At 41.5% G+C, this 17,058-nt stretch overlaps 1 pseudogene; it reads right to left on the minus strand.

Moving 5' to 3' along the window:
* Positions 1–15,501: 15,501 nt before the first annotated feature.
* Lgals9-ps2 (galectin 9, pseudogene 2) lies at positions 15,502–16,542 on the minus strand (annotated as a pseudogene).
* Positions 16,543–17,058: the final 516 nt, after the last annotated feature.

The following is a 17,058-nucleotide window of genomic DNA, read 5'->3' on the forward strand; positions in this document are numbered from 1 at the left end:
TATACTCCCATTAATGTAAGCCCAGAAATGTCCTGTTTCTAAATGAAAACTATAAGAATTGTCAAATAAACAGCGTAAGTAACTGGAATAGTTGAATGAGCTCGTTGAGCCAATGTATCAAACAGAGACAGACTATTTCTGTCAGTTTGGGTGTCTTAAAAATACATTTATTGGGGGTTGGGGATTTAGCTCAGTGGTAGAGCGCTTGCCTAGGAAGCGCAAGGCCCTGGGTTCGGTCCCCAGCTCCAAAAAAAAAAAAAATACATTTATTAATCATACTTCTGGAGGCAGAGAAGTCCAAAATTCAGGTGCTGGCTGATCTGGTGGTTGAAGAAGTCCTGCCTCCAGATGGCCACCTTCTCATGGCGACCTACCCTAGCAGAAACCAGGGAACGTGATGTCATTCCTCTACTCTAAGAAGGCTTTTGTAGACAGCTTTCTTGGCTTTGGAGACATTGGAGAAGATGACAGAGAAGGAAGGAGCAAGAATAATGATAATAGAAGCCACCATGTGTCTGAAACAGCTAATGCGATGAATACTATAAGCACTTCGGAGAGTTTCCTGAAAGCTACTGGGATTTTGAAATGGTCCTGAGGTCTTACAAAGATGGCTGGGTGCACAGTCAGACACCATGGTGTGGATCCCTCAACATGGCCTTCACTTTATTGCCACTGTGATGAGTGAGCAAAGGGTTATAGAAGTTAAGAAAGAAAAATGTACAGTTCTTAAAAGTATCATGTGCCAGGAGGATGAAGAACTTGAAGATTGTTTATACTTAGTACCTTTCTTCTTGTGTGCTTCCTGACAAACTGGTTTTATTTTTTTCTGTTTCTGTTATGTATATGTACTACACGTGTGTATTCATGATTATACTTGTGAGTGTGGTTTTTTTATGAGTGCATATGGTTACATATGCACACACACACAGGAGAGTGTGAGACCAGAGATTAATTGTGGTAATTAAGAATGTAATTTGTTTTTTGAGATGGCTTCTCTTGTTTCCCAGAAGCTCACCCAGTAGCCTAGGCCACATGGTTAGCAAGCCTCAGGGATCCTTCTGTCTCTGCCTCTACAGTACTGGAATGACAACAGCATACCACCATGCCTTTCTCCTCTCTTCCTCCTCCTCCTTTTGTAAATAAAGTTTTATTAGAAGAAAGCAGTTCATTTATGTATTGTGCCTGGTTGCTTTTTCCCTACACAAAGATCATACAACATGTCCCATAAAGCTGAAACGGTTATGACCTGGCCCTTTAAAGAAAGTGTTTTTCAATCTTTATGCTAGATTATGCATGATTTCATGGATTTGGAATGTTTTATTTTATACCTGCCTTCTTAAACATGTATTCTGGTGAGCCAGTTCAGGTGTTCATGATTCACGGTAAGTATTTGGCTGGCCATACTGTCTCCTAAGTCTGGCTAGGTGGATTTAAAGGACTCACTGTGATCCTCATTACCTAGCTGAAGGAAATGATCATCATGTTCCTTACATGTCCAAGGTTTGTGCTAGCTTTAGGAGCTAACATTCCATATTCAAAAGTATAGCTTTGAGAAGGCTTAAAAGGCCTAAATGCACAATACCTTTGTCCTAACTCATGGTTTTAACCATGGTGATAAGTCATTAATATTTGGGTAGTAGAAATTTGGACAGCATGAATATTAGTAACACATGAAATTTGATGATGAGTTTTGTATTTTAATTCAGCACTCAGATCAGAGATCTGCCTGTATTTGTTAAGCACAGACAATAAACTATCTGGGTGGGACCCTGCCCTGAAATTACCATTCCTACCACATCTGGGCCTGGACATAAACTCCCTCTATCCCAGGTTAACCTTGAACTCAGGAATTTGTCTTTGGATCTGCCTGCCACTGTCTTTTTTGACAAGCTAGCTTACAGTGCAGGTGCCTCTGTTCTATTTGGTCAGTGAAGCTCCTCATACAATTCATATTGCATCCTTATATTTTGCATATTTGAGAAATTCTATATTGTTGAAATCATGTTTTCGCCATTCTTTCTCATACTCACAAGAGCTGTTTGAAGGTCTCAACATTTAACATTTTGCTGAGACATTAGCCACATCCTCACCTTCTGAACTTGGGCTGTCTCTAATTAACATGGAGTCATTAACCTTGGCAGAGAAGACATTCCTCAAAGGAGGATCATACAGTAATATTTGACTTTATATATATAAAGCCTTATGCTCATAGTAACCATCTACACTAGTGGAGGCCCACACTCTTCTGGCTTTGTTGCAGGGGTGAGAACCATGCCACCATGTCCTTGCTATAGCATCGTCAAAATTTGGCAATATTGTGTGGTCTATTCTGTGCTGCTTAGGAGGAAGCCAGAATCCTGGTCTCTAAAACTACGGCTCTGCTCTCCTAGCAGTTAGTGCTGTTTCCCATGCTGTATTGTACTGATCCTAGAGACACAGGGTATTAGATATAGAGACACAGGAGTTCCCAGAGTGGAGGTGGGGGACTATACCTACATTAAAGATTTTATGATGAATCGATGAACTAGAACTTCATGACTGTGGAGATTGCAATGTTGCAAAAGTAGCCTAATTGTCTTGGGCTATCTTTAGGTCTACTTCATGGCTACTTACTGCCCTCCTCTCTATGTAACCTAACATTCTTGTAACTATCAGTTAAAACCATTTGTAATTTCTGCTAATTTCTATGAACCCCAAAGCTAAGAAAGCCATCAGAAATTATCTGAAGTCTATAGTAGAGATTCTCTAATTTACTGTAACCTACCTCATTGAAAAATCCAATTTACACCATAATCACTCACATTAATCAAGAATAAATTCCCTTATATGGTGGCAGTTGTGTTTTGTATTCCCAGAGATCAGGAAATAAGGGAAGATCCTTAGGGCATAAGAGTTAGTTTGGATCTGACAAATGGGAGATGGATGGTGGAACACCCTGTCCATTGAGTGTGCATGCTGTATACCTGGTCTCTTCCTAACATGCCATTTCAGCATAGGGCCAAGGCTATGCTGGACTCGACAGAAAGGTAGAGTAGGTGTATCTGCTCAGTCTTTTCCACTGTGAGCAATATGGTGAGGAGTGGTGGTGTATATAACAATTTTATATAGTCATGTAGTTATACAGCAAGATGCTTGCTCTGGGCTAGATAACTCAGATTGTTTTGTTGAGATAGCATAGTTTTGACCTTAGAGTGAATCTGAGTATGAATACAAAATGATTCATCCTGGAAGATCATTTGTCCTCTGTCTCAGCAGAAGTTCAAATTAAATGGTCACTTGAAAAGGAGTATAGGAGGGATTCCAGCAGTATTTGAATTTCAGATCCATTTAAATAGATAGTTCAGTGATCTGGTTATAATGTAAACCTGATGCTTGATTGTTCTTAAGTTATCCATTTACTTTAGTGCTCTTTTCCTTAAGGTCATGGTTATTTATTCATTATGAATGTTATTTATTTTTAGTGCTTCACTGTAACCTGAGTTAGTAGAAGTAATTCAAATTCTTACACAGTTAAAACAAGTTATATGAGTAAATGAAAAAAACAAGGAAAGCAATACAGAATTTCCATAATACTTAAAGGGAATACAGCCTTCTGGGTTACATTAAGGGTGCAAATGGGAGACTTTGGTACTGTCTACACTCTTGGTTAGTCCAGGTATGCTTTGATTGCTGTATACTCAATACAGGCCACCAGATGTGCTATAAGTAATGATTCATAAAATGTAGGAGATTGTAGCAAAACATTACTCATATATTATGGAATTTATGCTTCTGTAGCTTCAGTGAAATCTTACTGTAATTTGTCTTTCAGCCAGAGCTCCATCAAGTAGTCTTTTATTGAACTGAAAGCACTGCTTATGTGGTAGCCTCTCTGTCTAAAGCATTGAACTTAATTCTTATTTAATAGAAAAATGTATCATTCGTTGAGGAGTGCTAGTTATTGGACTACATTTAATGTTATACTTATTATATCATACGCTATTAGTTAAACCTCTTATTAACCATCACGACAATCCTGTAACAGCGGTTTTGATTTTATCCCAACTTAACAGCTATAGAAACTGAGACATACAGAATTTAAGTAAGTTCCCCAGAGTCATATTGCCAGTAGATGTTGGAACTGGATCATGAATTCAGACTTGGCTCTGATAAGTATTATATTTATGCCATTGGACAAGTTAATAGTCTAGGTCTGTTTCTCAGCTGAAGAAATAAGAGTTTCATGCAAGAATAGTAATACTAAGACTACTAACTACTAGCTTGTCTCTTGGCTTGGCAACTAGTATACACTCACTTTCTCCCAGAAGTTGAATAACTAATTTAATAGCTTTTCTCTTTCTTTCTATTTAACAACAATATTTTATTACCAATAAGATGTCTCCAACTAGCTTCTTCAAATTTATTCTAGAGTTAACTTTGAAATGTTCTAAGTAAAATCTTGAAGGTGTTCTGGTTGGAGTGAGGCAGAGTTTGAACCTTTCTGTCTTCCCAGAAACATTCTGCCATCATTTCCAGGTGGATTGTGGGAAATTCACAGCCGTGTACTTGCCTCAAAGAATTTTCTTTCTTGAATTACTACGTGGCTCTACCTTAAGGTTTTGTGGAAGGTCACATCAGAAGTCATTTAATGTTAATCATTGTATTTGTTGTAATAGCACTTCTGAGAACATTCTGTTGTATAGTGTTTGGTTCCTATTTATTAAGTCCTTTGGATGGATTTTCTGGGTAAGGCTTTGCTTGTGCTAAGGATCAAGGATGATTATTTCTCTCCAGTACTAAGAAGTCTGTAATCCTTGGTTTCACATTTTTCAATAAGGAAGCTTAGAATTAAATTTGAAGTCCCACTGCAGTAAACATTTAGGCGCATTAGTCCCTGACTGTTATTGTAAAAGACCGATGGAAGAGGAGACTCTTTCAAAACCATGAAGATGGTAACGAAGGCTTCCTGAGCATGGGCTTTTATTTTGGAATGATGTTAGAATATAGACATGTTTTAAATATGGAATAAGGCAGTGTGTGACCGACAGTTCATGTAACTGTGTTGGGTAGTCCTTCATACTCTCTCTGTGGTAGCTTCTGCATTTTGTAGTGTGATCGCACACTTTAGCAATCACACTACTATCCTTCATGCATGTGCTGTACACTTCTGTGCTATGTTGTGTACACACTTGTGTGCCAACATTGTCCATGGATCGAACTCTTAAATTAGATAGTGACTTACATTGCATGCAGTGCATAGCACTGTTCATTAACTCCTGTGTGTAGTCACCCTATTGTGGTGTGTAGTACTTTGTCCCATGAGTGGTTCTCCACCTGACACTATGTGTGAACTCGCACAACACACAGTTCATTAGCACTGAACTTAGTTCTTTTGTTTATGATCGCCTCAAGAGCAGATACTACTCTTTAAAAATTGATTACAAGGAAAGAGAGCTCTCCAAATTCTTTGGAAAGAACTGAGGACAGAATAGTTATTTTTAGCATTTACATTATTTTTCTGCCAAGTTTGTACAGCAGAAGTTGATGCTACAGCTTAGTTCCATGATTGCTACAGGAAGCTCCTGTGAGGCAGCCTGGGAAAAGGCTATTATTGTTTAAAACTGAGCTAAGGAAGCACTGTGTGGGGATTTGTCCAAGAGCATAATGGCCCTTTACCCCAAGCTTTTATCTGCGGTTGGAGTGTGGCTCTGGCTATGTTAACTTTGTAAGCTATGTATAAGGTTTTCTCATCTTATACCCAGACGGTGGCTTCCCCTACAGAGGGTGATATATTTTGCTAGTGGCTAGAAAATTTTCAGAGTGGGAAACAAGAGAAGGTGACTCAGACTGGCCATAGAACAATTTTCTTAGTACAAGGATGCACTTCAGCTTTGTTTGGAATTTTTACAGCGAAGGAAATAAAACATAAAGTGCCCCAAAGCTCTGAGTGATATGCAGAATTAGATATGCTTCAGAGTTCGAGATTTGGGTAGGCAGAAGGTAGATGAACTTGGTCATTAAGACATCTCAGTGCAAATAGAAAAAAACACTCTGGGTGAGGACATATTGACTGATAAAGGATTAAAGAAAAACCTCAGAGGGATACGAGAGGATAGATGCTTCATTTAACCCTCTGAACAGTTCCCACCTTTTGCCTCCTCTCTTGGAATTGAGCTGAACACCTCTCTTGATGCATGATAATTATTTGTGTAGGCACTTGTTGACCCTGTTTTCTTTCCATATCAGTGCAGTGAAAACAGTAGTTGGTAAATATGCTTTCTCTACGACTTAGAGCTACTTCAGTGAACTCCAGCACTGAAGGTCAGTTTTTGTGTTTCTATCTGTGTAAAAACACGTATTGTTCAGTAAGCCAGAACTCTGTGAAAAGAGGGCTGTAATAGATTAGCTGCTAACACCTCAATATTCCATATTACTTAATTACTGTAGTTTTAAATTTTTTAACGTATTTGTATATGATTTATATGAGATTAGTGCCTGTCTTCCTAAATAGTAGGTACATATGGGGGAGGTACACACCTATTTGTATTTTGTATTAGATTTTGCTTGTTTATGCTTTGTTGTGGTTGTTGAGACAGTACCTTATTCTATATCCTATATTAGCATGGAAATAATCCAAAGTACTGGAATTATAGATGGGAGACACCATGGCCCACATAACTGTGCTCATTTTTCAATTTATTCTAAGTGCCTGGTCCAGGGCACCAAGGCCACACATAAAACTAGTTGAAGGAAACATTACCAACTATCTCGTCCCAGTTGCCTTTCCTTTTAGTAGGGTGCTTTGGCTTAAATCTATCAAGGTCCTACAGAATCATTCACAGGACTAGTATTATTCAACCTAGCAAAGTCACAGCACCAGCACCAGCACCAGCACCACAGCAGAGGCAGCTTCGTGCAGAAGGGAAGTCCATTCAAGTAGGCTTGTGATTTTATTGCAGTTTCTACTCTTGGGTTAGCACTTTTTTTCCTTGATTGTTTAAATTTACATTTTAATTATTATCCCCTTTCCCAGTTTCCCCTCCAGAAACCCACTGTCCCATCCCAGCCCCCTGCCTCAATGAGGGTGCTCCCTCACCCATCCACCTACTCCCTCCCACCTTCCCACCCTGACATTCCCTACACTGGGCCATCTAGCTTTGACAGGACCAAGGGCCTCTCCTCCCATTGATGCCTGACAAGGCCATCCTCTGCTACATATGTGGCTGGAGCCATAGGTCCATCCCTGTGTTCTCTTCGGATGGTGGTTTAGACCCTGGGAGCTCTGGGGAGGGAGGTTTCTGGTTAGTTGATATTTGTTGTTCTTCTTATGGGGTTGCAAACCCCTTCAGCTACTTTAGACCTATCTCTAACACCACCATTGGGGATCCTGTTCTCAGTTCAGTGGTTGGCTATGAGCATCTGCCTCTGTATTTGTCAAGCTCTGGCAGAGCCTCTAAGGAGACAGCTAGATCAAGATCCTGTCCACATGCACTTCTTATTATCTGCATATAGTGTCTGGGTTTGATGGCTGCATACACGATGGATCCCCCAGGTGGGGCAGTTTCTCAATGGCCTTTCCCTCAGTCTCTGCTCCACATGTTGTCTCCATATTTCCTCCTGCATTTTTGTTCCCCACAGCACCCATTAGCAGATCTCCACACTTGATTTAGAGCAGATGCCCAGGAATATCCCAAGATCTGAGATTACATTGCAGAGGGCATGAAACTGGATGACAACCTCTTGTCCCCATTCCCAGCTACTGTGGCAACTCAAGAAGACTTGGAACTCAGCTAAGGTGTAGCTCAGGGAAAGAATGCCTTGCTTTCTAGCTTTCTCAAAGGGGGGAGGGGCAGCTATGAGGGTGGGAGAGGAACCATTTATGGCCAAGAACGAGTTTCTTTTATTTTTTTTCCTCCCATAACTTTCACTTTTCTTTAAGAGCATTAAAGCAGGCTTTATCTCTACCCATACCTGCATTCTTTCAGACTGCTCTTTCATTTGGACACATGGACTCTCAGAGGCTTATGCTGAACCCTCTTCCCTTCTATTTGATAGAAGGCCAACAAAGCTTAGCACAAAGGAAACAGAGAGGGTGGATGGCAAGGGGCCTGCTGGCTTGGGCCACCTGCAGGAAGGCACCTAGGCAGAGCACAGCGACTCTTGTGGAAACAGAGCAGTGTGCCTGCAACCTAAATCAAAGGTGTTTATAAAAAGAACTCCCTCTTTTGGAGCTGAGTTCTTCCCCTCCCTGCTCAGGTCCTGCTGTCTTCCTGCTGTCACCAGGCAAGGGCTCTCAGCCTATTCATGGTTTGAACGGCAAAAAAGCTTTAAATGGTAGCTTCTTTCCTGGCTCAGGTTGCTGATGCCAGCTCTGCGTGCAAGCCCACCTCCTGGCCAGGGGCTATTTCTCTTTCGTTTCATTTAACTGCTTCAGTTTCGGTAAAACGAAAGTCTTTTACTCCTCCAGTATAAGATGACTGAATGTGTCCTATAGGAAACAACCTTAGAAATAGGCAGGAGAGAACATGTCACTACAAGGTCCCTGAGCCCAGCCACCCATGGTAAACCGCAAAAGCATATTGGTGTGCTTTTCTGGGCTTTTTCTTAGCATATTTAGGGTAGAAGCATTCGTACTCCACGTCCATTATTTTCATATTAATTGGAAATCGATGATTTACTAATGTAGTGCTATATTTGAATAAGATTCTTTTAAGGGAAAGACAGGGAAAACTTTGGGTGTGAAGAGGCAGGAGTGGAAGGAAGTGCACTCGTTCTCATTGCGGTGCATCTCGGGAGCTTCCAGAGTGGCCTTAGCTTATAGCATTTCACATCTACAGTATCTACCAATTAGAAAGAGAAGTGATAAGCCAGCGGCCAGCAGGGAATCCCATCCTATTTTGGCGAAATCAAAACCTTCCAGTGCCTTCAGCCACACTGGTACTGCTCACCCTAAGGCACGTACTCTGAGAAACCTGTCACTTAGCAGTGTCACCACTGTGCAAACATGATAGAGGATGGATGCACAAAATTAGGATGCCTATGACATCACTAGGTGACAGAAGCAATCCATATCATACATGTAGGCCATCACTGAGTGTGACTACACTACAGTGAGTGTATTTATGTCACTGCTTGGGCCACCTGCAGGAAGGCACCTTGGCAGAGCACAGAGACTCTTGTGGAAACAGAGCAGTGTGCCTGCAATCTACATCTCAGGTGTTTATAAAAAGAATTCCCTCTTTTGGAGCTGAATTCTTCCCCTCTTGCCAATACTCATATATTGGCATCTGCGTTCTCCAAGGGAGAAAGCAAACAAAGAGATGGGTGATAGTCTAACAAAGTCTAAGGTGGAAATGCATGTAGATACATTCTTGAATTACTGCTGGGTTATAGCTCATATCCAAATCTTCCAGCACTTGGACTCAGGACATGACTGACCTAGATATGTAGAATGGCTATGGCATGAAAGGGGACAGGGAGCTGATGTTGAGGTCCTCCTTGACCAGTATTTATTTGACTTTGAGAAGTCACCCTATCTTTGTGAGTTAGCTTGTTCCTTAACACAGTGAGCAATATGAAATTAAACTTTCTCCAAGATGCTTTCTGAGTTCCGTCTTTCATATGTAAAGCAAAACCACATTAGGAAACACTGAAGGAACACATGAGCACATTCTCATGTCTTCCCCAAGGCCTTTGAGTTCAGACTAACACAGGGAGAGGCTGCCCATGAATATATGTGGTTAACCTTGGACATATCTAGTTTCTAAGGCTCACCTTAGTCCTGTGTTAAAGGAGAATCAGAAGAGGTAGCTTTAGAGTTGTTGTATCAACTCCTAGAGAGCAAATGAACCGAAATGTTAAAAATGTTTAATCCGTATCCAACACAAGGCACCCACATAGATGCCAGCAAATAGTGGACTAGAGATGAAGGCTTCTAAGGAAGCTGCCTTGCTGGCCGGAGGTAGAGGAGGGAGGGGAGTTTTTGTCTTGCTTTGAACAAAGTATGATCCTTCTAAATCCTGCAAGCTGGAAGTGAACATTTCATCATTGGCTGCTATTCCTGACAATTTCCATGCTGGTACATATGTCAATATCAAAGGGGCACCCTGGTGTGAAATGAAGTGGCCCTTTGAGGGATCCACAGAGGATTCAGTCAATGACTGTAAGTTGGAAAGGGAGGAGAAACCCCGATGAAGTTCACAACTAAACTTTGGAATAGATTTGAGTATGGAATAGATACAGGTTTAGTTTCATGCCGTTGAGATTAAGGGACTCTTTCAGAAGGAAATAGGGTTTCAGAAGAATGGCAGATGACTGGATGCAAGCAAGCCTTGGCTAAGTGAAAAGGGGGAATCTCAAAGGGAAAGGCCAAAATGACAGACCCAGTTGTCTTCCATTATTGAGAGTGTTTTTTCCCCCTACTCATCAGTTGCTAAGAGATCCATTCTGTTCTTCTGTGTGCTGAGAAGAAAAGAACCACACTTCTCTTCTTATTTACCTAGTGCCCCTGAGCTGCCCACGGGTCCTGTCCTAGGACTTCAAGGAAGGGTAATGTTCCAGGCAAGAAGTAATTACAGCTCTTGGTTGCAGCCGCCTGGGCGGCAGCTCACATAGTTAATTGGCACTGCTAGGCTGGTCTGTTTTCCCTTGGCTTTTGCTATAGTTCTCCCTCTTCCCAATGTCTGAGGGAATTTTTATAGTCCAGTGCACTCGGCATATTTAGGTTAGTTACCTCTGAGGAAAAGGCCCCCATCAGGCAAGCCTTGATTTCCAGACCTCTGCCGCTAGGTTGTCTGTGGCGTTAAAGAGGGCTGCCTGTTCATTAGCTAATGTATGACATTTTCATTAGCATTAATGAGGCCCCTCTCAATAGCTCAGACTCACAGTGCTAGGGATGATTCTGTGCTACAGAAAGTGATTGGGGAAAATTTCCTGGCTCATTTAGGTTCTTGTTAGGAACAAAGGAACAGTGACTATATCCCAAGATAATAGACAACTTGCTTGGTAAGTTGGTTCTTTGAGAAGTGTGGGAATAATATTTTTAAATGTTGTATAATGGAGACTTTCAACCCTACACAAAAGAATCACGTTTCATTGAGCTCTCACACACTCATTGCTCGGCTTTTGCAATTGTGAGCATTTAGCCAATCTTTCTTCATCCAATTTCTCTGCTTTGTATTTTTGCAATGTTCTGACTTCATATCATTCTAGACCTCAGTTGTAGTTCTTCAGGGTCCATTTACAATGGATAAAAATGTGCTGCCCTGTTATCGTGGCAGATAGCACTTCCATGACCTCGTATGGGAAATGTTGCATGATAGTGGCTCTAGGACCAGTAAGTACCCAAGGCAGTGGTTCTCAAGCTCCCTAATGCTGTGACCCTTTAATATAGCACCCCATGACATAGTGACCCTTAGCCATAAATTTATTTTTATTGCTACTTTTTAACTGTAATTTTGCTTCTGTTATAAATCACTGTCAATATCTGTGCTTTCCAATGGTCTTAGGTGACAACCATATATGTAGCAGAGGATGGCATTGTCTGGCATCAATAGGAGGAGAAGCCCTTGGTCGAATGAAGGCTCGTTTCTCCAGAGTAGGGGAATGCCAGGGCGGTGAGGTGGGAGTGGGTGAGTGGGAAGGAGAACATCCTCATAGAAGCAGGCAGAGGAGGATGGGAGAGGAGGATAGCTGGGAAAGGTGATAACATTTGACATGAAAATACATAAAATATCCAAGTAAAAAAACAAAATAAATCATTCTAGAATAACAGAATTCTCTTATGAAGATGAAACAAATGTCATTCTACACCCCAAGGGGGTTGTGACTAAGAGATTGAGAACTGGTGACTTAAGGAGAGAAGGAGAAGAACCAAGCTGTGTTGTGTAGGGAAGTGAGGCTGCCAGGAAATCCTTCAAGGTCTTAATTGACACCATGTGACACCATAAAACTGAGGACTTGGTACTTGTCCAGAATACTCTGGGTGAGAAGGTCATGACTTTTTATTTCCATAAGACTCAGTATTGATCTAGATGACCCTGGAAGGGTTGCAACTCAAGTTAGTGTGCACAGGCAGTGCAGTGGGCGGTACCTATCCTCATCACTATGCAAACAGCTTGAGAACAATTTTTTTTTTCAGAGACTCAAGTGGCTGGTATCTGGCAGCACTCCCAACAATAGAAGAAGTAATCTGGTTCTTAAGGAGTGTTGATTGGTTCCCACCACAGTTTCCTCTAGATGTCAGAGCATTTAACAAAACCAAAATGTTTTGATATGATCTCACAATACCTGCAAAAGTTCATGCATGAGAGACTTTAAGGAAATTGAGAACATTCTTTTGTTGCTGGTCCAGTCTGAATTTTAAAATGCAACAAATATTATAACTTCCTGAGAGGAGTCTTATATATTCAACATTTTAAAAATTCCTGGAATGTTATACACTTGGTCTTGTTTTTATTTCTATTTGCATGGGTATATATTGAAATAACACATCTTAAAGTTTTTAGTAAACAGGGAATGGGCAAGTTTTTATTCTAGAGTAAATAGCTGGATATTGGAAGTGGAACTGGAAGAAAAGGAATGTGGCTGGATGATGTACCCAGGCCTTTGTATGACAGCTACGCTCCATATAAGCATCTGAGGATATGCCACTGTTAGAACAAGATGTGTGCTAAGATTACATTGCACTTTATCACACAGACAGCCCTTCACTGCCATGGCTTATTGACAGGGTCATTTCTGTGTGGTGTAAGTACAGGATAAAATGTGGCTATGAGTGGAGAGGACAGTCCTTGTGGCTGCTGCAGAGCTATTTTAAGGTTGTCTCAAAGCGTCATTTGTAACTGCTATCTCAACCTTAAGAGGCTGGTACTGGGCACTGCAGAGAAGTGGTCTTCTAAAGCTTAGTGAAATGTTCAGAAATCAGCAGCCTCCAGCCATGCGTGTGCTATAGGGCCAAGTATCCCCACTGACAAAGGAGATGCAGATGGCTTAGGTGGTCATTTGTTTTGCAATGGTAAGAGGCAAGATGAAGATCAACACGAAGAAGTAGCTGTGTGTGAAGTTCATTTTCCTTTCAATTGTGAGTTAGGTATTTTGGGGGATATTTTCATAAACCTTACCTTAGAAATAGAAAGATGCAAATGCAGCTTCTGATTCATAGGTAAAGAAAGATAATTCTTTAATGGAACACCCATAAGTAAAATAGGAGATAATCTACTACCTTTATTCTACCTCGGACAGACATGCTACAGTTCCTTGGGTGTTGTGCAAAATAGGGAAAGTATGAAAGGTGGGATGATGGTCTGTCTGGAATAAATTGCCTTCAAATAAATGGAATAATTGTCACACAATTCTCTTGGGTCAGTAATCTCAAGATATGCTTATCTTAGAGATGATAAACTAGGCTTATATGTGGGATGTTATGATATAAAGGAATGGGAAAACTTGGGTGGTGTTCAAACATGTATGGTTGTTCTTATAGTGGTCCACCATGATAAATGTCAGTGTGGATCTGAAGCTGGATATGATTGCTTTCACAACTGAGCTCCAGTTAATAGTGGTGTAGGATCATGCATTTGCAGCATTTCAGAGTTCTGATTATAAAATGAGTTGTTTAGGGGAGCAGAAGATGAGGCAGGAAGTCAGCTAGTATTAATTGCCACTCCATATCATTAAGTTGTTGGTCTTTAGCACAGAGATACCAAATATGCCTTCAAACCAGAGTTTCTGACTCCTCCTCCTCCTTCATCAACACTCATATTTCTTGGGAATCCACTTAGCATGTGGTGTAAAAGTTAAGCTGTGTGTCACTGAATCATTTTATATAGTATAGGTGATGTTTGCCTTCCTTATCTTATTTACAGTCCTGCTGTTCAGTACTGGGACCATAGCAAAGCTGTAGTTCACTGGGCATTTATAGGATGTGCATGAAGACAACTTTATGGGAGTAGATTTGCTTATTGTTCTGTTTGTAATGGATACACACACTTTTGAATATTGGCTTGTGGAAATTGCTCAAGGCCATAAAGTTGGTGAGTGATGGAGCTTGGCCACACACCAGCATTTTGTGACCCCAGTGAAGAAAATTAAAAATCCCTGTCACTCTAGTCATCATTGTCTTGTTATGGGCTAACACCACTTGGGTATGAAACATGAGAAGAGGATATAGGTGGCTGTTCGGTGACTGAGAACTGAGCATAGTCTAATTGATCAGAAATCCAGCAGAAGTCTGTTTTGTAGGTCAATGTAGGTAGAATTCTCTCTTTGCTACTACTATTGATCAGACTTCCTACACTGAAAGTACTGCTCAAACTGGGCATAATACAGTTTGCCACAAATAACTTCAGCTTACTTTGTTCCTAAAGCTTATGATTATAGAGAGAGAATATATCCTTTGGGTCCTGCATGATCTGGCTGTCAGAATAAGTCCTATGGACAGGAGAGTGAAGAAAACTCATTAGTTTGGCCAGGGTTGTGTTGCTCTAATCCATGGCATTAAGCAGAATGGAGGTTAGGGCAAAGGATTGAAGAGACATTTAGTTAAAGCACGATGGAGCATCAAGGACAAAAAAACTAAGCAAACATTTTACATAATGTTAAGATGTTCAAAAACCAATCATGCTACTTCCTTAAACTCTGGCCTCTTCATATTAAATAAGACCAATAACTTTTTGTATAATATTGTTGAGGGAGATAGATAAAAGAAAGCCCTCCATGATCTGCACTGACCCATGGAAATGTAGCTTCTTCCTAGTGCCTGTGCAAAGCTGCTGTTCCCTGAATGACTTTAGCTCTGAAAGATGACTCATGTTAGATACAGCCTACCACCCGGCAGTCCCAAGCCACATGCCCCACCAGATGAATGAATATGTAATTACCCATGAACATGTATGTTCTAATGTCTTCAGCAGAGAGCAGTCCAAAAAGTCTGGGAGGGAGTTATTTATAACTCATGCCAAAATCTCCAGCTAGGCACAGCTTAATTTTGGGTTTACCTTAAAATGTCTCTGTTAAAAGGTAAAGGTCAATCCACAAGCCTGTAGACAAAAATGATTAAATCTTTTTATTTATTTGTTTATTTTTTGTAGACAAGCATTATTATTTCTTTATTTTTATGGGCACTGGATAAGAAAGGGGAAAAGTTAAGGCAGACATTTTGGGTCAGTTGGAGGCCAGTGGGATGACATCAGGGTAGCCCTCCTGGAGGGGTGAAGAGCAGGATGGGTGAAGGGAAAGGGTCAGAGAGGGCGTAAGGATCAGAGAAAGGGGAAAACCCAGGGAGGTCACTTCCCTCCCCAGCTTGGAAGCAATGGCTGGGACTGTAGGCTGACAGCCATATGTCACATAATCCAGGGCACCTCTTTGTGGAGGGGGGTGAATTGAGAATGTCACCTTCCTGGAACTCATGTGAGCGAGGCTATCTTTTAATGGTGGGATTTCGGGAGCCGGGACTGAGATAGGGAAATGATGACAAGACTCAGACAGGGTCCCCCAGCCCTCATCCCTAGGCCAGAGACCTTCCTAGGTCTGCACATGAGTCAGCTGGATGTCACTGGCCACTTCTAGACTGTTGATTGCTGGCAAGTTCTTTAGGCGGTGGCAGTCTTCACACATGTGTTGACCATCCATAGCCACCTAAAGCAGTATCCTTCACATAAGGTCCGCACTGAGAAGCTCTGGCCATGACTGAAGGGCATTCTCCTAGGAAGACTTTGCTCTTCAGGCCCACAGGAGCTGTTGGTCTGAGTGTTTCAGACCACAGCCTTCTCATTGAAATGGAGGTTCAGGTGGAAAGCAATGTTACCCCCCAGAGCGAAGGTTGATATAGAACCCCTTAGCATCTGTCAAGACCTTGCTTGATATGATGATGGGCTTGGATGGGTAAAGCCCATTTGGAATGGTGGTGAAGAAAGGTATAGTATAGGCTGGGATGGCTATGCCATGGGAGGGATTCCAGGAGTAGAGAACATCTGTCCAGGGTGCTGTGAACTGTGTGGATGATAGTTTGAGCCATAGGTGCCTGGTGGACAGTCTCAAAACCCTGAGTTTGCTATTGGGGATCCATGGGAACAGGACTGGCTGAGAGAATTGCACTGTGGAGAAGACAGGCTGGACAGGGGCTGCAGAGGAGTTCTGGAAGGTGCTGAAAGACAGCCGAAAGTAGCCTGAGATAGCAATGGTGTCTATTAGGTGGTAGGGTACATGGTGTGAGTACTGTACAGAGAAGTTCTTGTTCACCATCACCTTGAAATCCAACCTCTGTACCAGTAAGCAGAGCTCAAAGGGCATCCCCTTCTGGAAGGGCATCTGAATCTTCCTCTCCTCAGGCCCTTACTGTCCATTCTGCTTCATGTTGCAAACCACATATCCTCCTTCTTCAAACCTGGGATTGAAGTGGAAGGCAATGTCATTTCTACTGAAGCCAGTCTGAAAGTTCACCCCAATCCTATTTGCAGAAGCACAGATGGTCCCCTGGAAGGTGACCTGGAGTCCCTGCTGCATTATTCCAGCACAGGGAATGACTGGGTTCATGAATGGAGACTGGGCGCTGAAGAAAGCCATCTCTTCTGTCTCACGGGAACCAATGCTCTCCCTCACTTGTTGGACAGAACTCTGCCAAATGATTAAATCTTAATGTTGTGGCATATGCTAAAGCCCAAGTTAAACAAAGTGGAGCTTGGATGCTTTGTTTCACATTCAAGAGGGAATATCTCTGTGTCCCTTTTGCTGTGCATTCTAAAACATTCCTATTTAAAAAAAGCTGTCTTTAGAGATTTCCCAGGTGAGGAATTAGTTTCTCCAGGTTTTATACCACTGACAAGTGATTACATTCATTTAAAAGTTTGTGTTTTACGTTTTGGGATACATTTGATCATTGCTTTGTAGACATCTATATTTGCTATGTTCCTTAAATGGTTAATGAAAAGTCTAAGGGCTTGAAGAAGAAAATGATTTAGTACCATGTATTCAGATAAGGTAGTTTTCTAATTCACATTCAGCTAATATTTCTTCCCTGAATAAGCACATGAGAACTAGGCTCTATTCTCTCTCTCTGTCTCTGTCTCTCTGTCTCTGTCT

Source organism: Rattus norvegicus, chromosome 14, assembly GCF_021556685.1.
Source record: "Rattus norvegicus strain SHRSP/BbbUtx chromosome 14, alternate assembly SHRSP_T2T, whole genome shotgun sequence".
NCBI lineage: Eukaryota > Metazoa > Chordata > Mammalia > Rodentia > Muridae > Rattus > Rattus norvegicus.